The following is a 7,633-nucleotide window of genomic DNA, read 5'->3' on the forward strand; positions in this document are numbered from 1 at the left end:
TAAAACCAGGGAAGTGGCTCTAGATCCCCAAGTGAACTTGGGTCACCGGGGCAGCTGGCTAGTTGTGTTAGCTGCAGAAGGGGCTCATTTTCCAAAGAAGCGAGGTCTAGAAGGTGAGCTGTAGAGTCCAGAGACTTGGCCTGCAGGAATAAACCAGTCCAAGGAAAAGGCTTGAGATGGTACACTAAAATGGCTGGGAAAAGGACCTCTTTAACATCATGTCTAAAGAGCATTTTCTCCCAGACTTCAGCAGTTGAAGTTTAGAGAAGAGAGGGTTTATTTTCATTGTATTTTCTGTTGACTGTATGTCAGGAAGAAATACATACACGAGTTCTTCATATCAGATCATTAACTGTATTGTGCTAGAGTTGAGGAATCATGATGCTAAGTACTAAAGAGACTTACAAGCCAGGAACAAGGTTATCTTTATTTCAGAGAGTTTAATCCTTAAAAAAATGATTATGCTCTTCTCAAAAAAAAAAAAAGGAAGAGATTAATTTACAGTTTTTGATTTCTATAAATGAAAGGAAAAAAGTGTGTGGCTTGGCTTTTTTAATAAAAAGTTATTTTTTCTGCACTGAACTGCTGACTGGTAACATATAATAGAATGAAAGGAGCCCTTCCTTGGGATAATCCCCAAAGGGGCCCAGTTGTTATCGGGATATATTTTGACCCCATGTTGGAGGACACCCAAACAAAGAGGGCCACAAAAATATCTGACTGCACTACTGGCTGTCAAATAAATTACTATTTTCTGTTGTAAGAACCATCAACAGGGCAGAAACAGGATGGTCATCAGAGCACTTTTCATCCAAAAAGTCCAGATAAATTCAATCTGTTTTCACGGGTGGATGGAAAAAGGTCCCTTTCAGGTTCAACAGTCCAGTGATGACCCACTGTAGTTCCTGCTGGGTTACTATGTACCAAGATCTTGTGTTCAAATGCTGGGACAGAAAATCTTTCTAGTACCAAATGCAGGAGTCTGGCAAGTACTGCAGTAGGTTATTGCAATTATTAGGAATACACATTTTCAAGTGTAACTCTCCTAGCTGCAAAATGCTGTTGTTTTAGATACTGCAGCTATTTATCAATTAGATGAGGATGACTGCAATAACTGCAGGGAATCTGCTCTGCAAGACAGATCTTCATCTTCTCACTGCACCTGTCTGCAAAACAGCCCACTGTAAAAGCCTGAACAAATGTCCTCAAAATAAAAGGCTGCCTTTGGGCTCGGCTCTAGGTAAGACCAACACAGCCAAGACTGTGGTTTTGCCACACATCCTGGAAAAAGGGCAGCAAAATTGGACTATCTTAGGGCTAGTGGTCAGTTTGTTTCTCAAGATTTCCTTCCTCCTCAAGAAGGTTAATGGTCTGCATCTTACCCGTGTCCCAGACCTGGCCAGCTGCAGGGAGGGGAACCAGAAGTCTTTGCCTTTCCTTACTGGAGGAGTTTCTCCTTTTGGCTACCCTGCAAGCTGCAGGTGCCCTCAAAGCCAAATGCAGCACAAATAAATAGCAAGGAGGATGATCTGGATTTCATGTAAGAATTAACACTTTTCTGGAGAGAAGAGACATGCAGGCAGTTTCCTTTCCTTCCACCACCAACTTTGTCCATTCAAAGTCCTGCAAACACAAATTGGAGAACTGCTGGGTCAGCTCCCGCCATCCGCACAGCTCGCACGGAGCAGGGGAAGGTTGAAGGGGGCCAGCGTCCCACCCAGCCCCATGGCTTCTCACACCTACCACCAGCAGGTGTGGACCCAGATGTGTCTTTAAAGGAGGCATAGCAAACACTGGGGATCACACTGTCTGCAGCAGCTGCCTGCCTTTGCGACACTTGGGCTTGCATTACGGCAATGCAAAGCACACACTGTTTCTGCTCAGCCACCACAGCTGCTCACCCCACTCTGACGGGGCCCGGAGGCACACCACAACCCTTCACTTGCACTCTGGCCTAATTGCAATATTTCACTCCATCGCAGCATTTGCTCATTGTCATCTATTAACGTGGTGGTAAATGTTGCAACACCACCCCCATTGCTCCAGAGTGCTTCCCTGGAGAGTGGCGTGTGCCCCAGCAGTGCAATTAAAAAAAAAAAATCTTTTTCCCCCTTTTCTGTGGGAAAAGAAAGTGTTGTCTCTGCCAAAGGACATATTTTATGTCTGTGTACTAGGGTGGAACTCATAGGCCTGGTGATTTTTTTTTTGTTGAGCACTGATGGGAAGCCCCAAGTCCTGTGTGAAATAAATATTCAAGGAAAAGCAGGCTCTGTGTACCCTGCCCCTCTCAGTGATGGGTCCTCCATGTAAGACTGAGGCCATTTAGCTGACTGCATTTGAGACTGCAGGAGAGCTAAGAGGGTGTAATGGGTTCCCTGAATCATTCAAGCCCCACCTCTTTTGTTTAGAAGAATAAACTAGGCTGTGCAAATACTTTGCTGATCACAAAATCTACTGGCAAAATTATTGTATTCTTCATTTTGTACAAAAGGGAAAACAAACGCTGGCAAGTATCACAGTGTGGATATTTATGTCAAATCCAATAAAGGGAAAAAAACCCACGAGCACTAGTCAGCATCTGAACTGATATGAAATCAAAAGCCATTTTTGTTAGTCTCGGTTGACATAATCTAGAGTAATTCTTAATAAATCCTTTCAACCAGAAAGAGGTAACAAGTTCAGTTTAAACTGTGGGGGATTGTTTCACAAGATTAAGAAAGAAAAATTGAAGGGCAAGATAGAAGGCTATATGAGGGTAAAACAAACAAGAATGAACAAGAGGTTTTTAAGAGAAAGGGAAAGAGCAGTAACAGTGATAGGGTAAGGTACCTTGTGAAAAGGTAACATCCATGGGAGAGACATTTCTTAAAGATGCAGATGCTATCATGGTGGTGGTAAGATTTGTCACAGACATAGTATGCCTTCTCCTGGGGAGCTGTGAAAGGTTTGCAATACCTAGGAGCAAAAAAGTCTTAATTGAACAAAACATGGATTTTCCTTGTGTATGTGTTCTCCTTTTTGCCTGAACTACAATGTAAGAGGTTTGCCTCAGATGCTCAAGCAGGTGTTGCACTGTAATTACTGGTTTGGGTTATAATATAGGCCAAAGCCTTTTAATTCCTCTTCCAGATGTGAAGCAGCTACCACTGCCTTGCAAGGTCCGGCTAGGTTATTGTCTGATGAACATTGAGCCAACTTTTGTTTCAAATCAATAGAAATATTTGCTTTGCAATGTAAACTCTGAATTTCCATTGGAAAGCTCAGCACACTGCTCCCATCTTTTTTTTGTTGGGAGTAAGAAACAGTGTTTCATGGGGGCTGAGGTTCAAACTGATGGTACAAACCAGTGTGTTTCAGTTCCAATCCACCAAATTTAAATATTTGAATTTATTTTTTCTTATCAAAATTCCCAATTTTTCCAGAAATTGTATTTTCCCCAACATGTTCCAATTATATCCGCATACTGACTGACAGCTGGGCAGAGACACACCACAGAGGGGATGGCATTTGAACCACTTCGTGGCTAACTCTGGCAGCAGGAAAAGTTCTTTGTGTCCTAACTCATAAATCATCCCTTTTTTTTTTTCTGGAAAGCTTCTTTGAAAAGACAAATTGACTTGGCATGATGATAAATGGTCATGAACTTAAATGACAGAAAGGAAAGTATCTTTTAGAAATATTTTTTTTTTCTTTTAAGACTCAAAGAAAAGCAGATGACCTTTGCAAAATTTCCAGTGGGATAAGGTTCATATTCCTCAGTCAGAAACAGCTTGTCCTTTTGTTTCAAAATAGGTAGGCAGCTGAAGAAACTGATAAGAGACCTTGCCCACGATGTACAGATTGATCCGTTATGATGTGAAGAACAGACTGAACAATATTTTAAATTGCTACATTATAGCAGAAATTTATTGTGATATATGGTTCTTCCCTAAACTTGCTTTCTGGGTTCCCCCTGCCCCTTTAATTTTTTTTTTAATAGACCAGATGTTTCAATAGAACCTTTTTTTTTTAGCTTGTGACTAACCCAATACTAATGAATCAGCCTGCTGCACAAAAGATAGGATATTTATGATTATTGAAAATGCATTCTCTTACCGGAGAAAAGTAAAAGAGAGGCAAGGGAATTTCTGAAAACTGCAGCCACAAGAATAGGCTCTTGTTATAAGCACATATATATATATGTGTGTGTGTGTGTGTCCAGGTGGACCTGCCCTAGCATCAAAGCTCACCTAAAGTTTTCATGTAGCTAGAGCAATATGCTGTGCTTTATGAATTTGCTAGGAGAGGAGTTTGCCTGCCATGTTACCAGTATTCAACCCCAAACCTCTTGAAATCAGTTGAATATGAATCTTCAGCAAGATACAGCTATAAATTGTGGGGAATCCCTTTTGGGACACTGTATTTGTTGATTCAGGGCTAAGTGACTCAATTTGCTATTTATTTAAACATTCCATTCACCAGTACATAGCCACATGAAATGTGGAATCACATTCTTGTGAAAGTCCTAGAGGCCAGTAGGCCACTGTCCCATGCCAAATTTCTCTTGAGTCCAAGCCAGGTTTATTCAGTTTGCATATACAATGAATGAGAAAATACAGTCCATATATTCCAGTAGATGCTCAGCAACTTAAAGATATTTAATTTATACCTCAGATTAAGGCCAGAATATTTCCCTTCTATTGTACAATCACCTGGCAGTGAATGCAGGCTAAGGAAGTACAACCTAGTTAAAACATTTAATTAAGACCAAGGCAACATTTGATACCAGCCAAACGTCTCTTGTAACCAGCTGAACTACAGCAATGTTCTGCTGCTAGAGAAGGGCTGCCCGATGCACCCTCCTTTCCCAGGAAGGGATCTCCAGTTCAGTCAGTGGCTCTTCCTTGATATTACATTGTTATCTTAGTTGTATCGCTGCCCAGAGGTAGAAACTGCTTTACTGTAATGAATGCATAAATATTGTTCATGAAGTGTCATCCTTACTCTGCATGTTACATTGGTGCAAGACTCCAGAGTCATAGAAACATGAAATTAATTGTGTGCTTGTTGGTTTCATTAAAACAGTCATTGGAATAGAAATAGTTTAGAGAGCATGAAAATGAGTGAAATACTTAAACTGTCCTCACAGGACTTTCCTTTTCATTATTTAGTCTGTTCAAGGTAGGGAAGGATCATACATATGCTTCTGTAACACTTTTTAAACAAAAAAAAAAAAATCAGTTAATCTCTCCCTCTACAGAAGCTATTAATTAGTCTGCTTTGCTTTGTTACACGGATCATTTTAAAGAGAGGATTAAAACATGCAGTCACAAAGCAAGCTACTGCAATTGAAGTTAGGGAATGCTTTGGGGGAAAGCTTTAACCTACAAGAGAGAATTGACTGTGTTTTCTAGCTGGAGGGTTAGAACCCTTCTGGGAATGTAAAAAAAGTATCACGTTCTAAGACATGTTCCCTGTACTAAGTTTCCTTCACCTCTAAGAATTCAACAGGAAACACATACTTTCAAAGCAGGACAGTACTCCCCTTGCCCATGTCTGCAAGGTGGGAATGCAGGTAGGGGATGGGGAGTCAGGAAAGCGTTATGTCAGTCCTCTAATGTTGTAGGGCCTGTTTGTTAGCCTGTACCCTGTGTGAATGATTCACAGGCAATTCACAACAATTTAAAGTCTGGCCCCAGGACCTTATAATTCACATTTGACACTCATCTCAAGAATCTTAATATAAAAAGCATATTCAAACCTTATATTCTCTACAAAGCATATTTTATAACAGGAGGTACAAAATGAAAAGGAGGTGTGTTTATCTTTCCAAAACCAAACTCCTCATTTATATTTTAAGATCATTAAAAGTTGGTTAAAAAGAAAAAGTATAACTGAAATTCAAGCAGAATATGTGAGCTACCACTGCTGGCAAAGCCACCTCCATTAACAACAGTTAATAAATGCATAGCATAGGAGCAGGTGGTAGGAACGTAAGAACACAAGAAAAAAAAAAAGCAACATCTCAAAACACAGAACTTTGGTAAGAGGTATAGAGACTTGAGGGAAACACAACAAGTCTGCAAGCAGAAGTGAATTGCCTGATACAGCGAGGAGGATAACTACAGAGAGAGATGACTGACTGGTAGCAGAGGAGGTGGGGTAGGTAACTTAGAGACAGAAAACAAATTTCATTAGAAATGCCTGGCCAAATAAGAATATCACCAGCAAGATCTAGTAGCTATAGATAGTGAATTGTCCCCTGGGGTGGGCAAAACAGAAAGAAGCCTAAGCTACCCTGGAAACAGGAAAATTAAGAAGCGAACAGAATTACCATGACTGCTAGACCCATCAGGGCTATCCCAACAGCTGATAGATACCTGGATCTGCATTGTTCCTTACCTGACTTTGATTTCGCTGCTTCTGTCCAAGTTTTGGCTGCCTCTTGTAGGCAATATTTTTTATTTACTTCAGCAATACAGGCTGGTCCAGAGCGTATAAACTGGCATTTCCCTCCCTAGCATACAGAGATTTAGAAATAAACTGCCATACTCAGCTTTCAGAGCTAGTTTACCATTATAGATGAAAGCTGCTAGCCCTTTTGACACTACCTTCTAAAAAACCTGCTTCTTTCAGCTGTACTAAGCCTATGACAAAATAGCTTTCTCAGTTCATTCTCTATCCTTTTATAACCTGAAACCCCAGCACTTCCTTCCTGATGTTGCCAGAGCCAGCCAACAGCTGGACAAGGTTATCCTAATCAGTGGCAATCACTGCTTCTTATAAAGGTCAGATGACCACCCCTATAACACCTTTTCTTAATGTACCCTCTGACTTAATAAGCGAGTTGTGGTAAGTGCTGCAGATAGTACAGACAGCTTTTGCTTTGTCCTATATGTATCAATAGGTGAGTGGCTTTTTTCTTAGATGTTACTTGCTTTGGTGACTGTTCAATGTGTTTTTCTCTTAATGTTTCTGCTCAGTGACTTGAGCCTAAGTAGTTCGGTGTGAGTCTCCTCTTGTGTGGTCTGGTGAGTTAGCTGGCTGTGATGGGCTACGTGTGCTGTGTGGGCACTCCTGCCCCATGACTGGGGAGGGTAAGGCCAGCAGTCAGAGGAGCTGAAGAAATGGAGTTTCTCTTAAGATTGTTTAGCAGGTGGTACACTTCTACCAGCAGCTTTGCCAAAATCTAAAGTGGAAGGAGTTGAACAGTTCCTGTGGAGTCACCTTGTAGCACTGTATAAACTTATTGGAAGAATGTGCTTCTTCCCTGACAGTCTCCAACTGCTGTATTTCCATTTGAAAGACAGCAGGAGCCTGTTTCTACTCTGCTCTAAATACTATCAGCTTGCATCACTTGGTACCGATATTTTCCCTATATCAGACTCAAGTTACAGAGATGTAGGTAAAAAATATTTTAAATTTCCAGTTTACCCACACAAACTGGTTCTACTTACTTATATCTTTCTCCTCTGACTTACACTGAACTACAAAGCCACCAGCTAAATCTTACAGTGTCCTTCTTAGAGCTGGGTGGTCAGGTCAACTTTTTAGATACCCAGATTGGTTTGTTAATTCACAGAGTAGCTAGTACACTTCATTCTCCTCACCTCATCCTCGGGTCATACATAGGAAAGGGTTCATGGATACCAAG

At 41.0% G+C, this 7,633-nt stretch overlaps 1 long non-coding RNA gene across 1 annotated transcript; it reads right to left on the bottom strand.

Annotated features, from left to right (window-relative positions):
* Positions 1-644: 644 nt before the first annotated feature.
* LOC148053211 (uncharacterized) lies at positions 645-6,634 on the bottom strand. Its single transcript, XR_015708836.1, has 3 exons — positions 6,382-6,634; positions 2,830-2,955; positions 645-1,623 (listed from the first exon to the last, which is right to left on the bottom strand). It is a non-coding gene; the product is annotated as an uncharacterized LOC148053211 (long non-coding RNA).
* Positions 6,635-7,633: the final 999 nt, after the last annotated feature.

This window comes from Nipponia nippon, unplaced genomic scaffold, assembly GCF_047370975.1.
Source record: "Nipponia nippon isolate SJK-2023a ecotype South Korea unplaced genomic scaffold, ASM4737097v1 scaffold_4, whole genome shotgun sequence".
NCBI lineage: Eukaryota > Metazoa > Chordata > Aves > Pelecaniformes > Threskiornithidae > Nipponia > Nipponia nippon.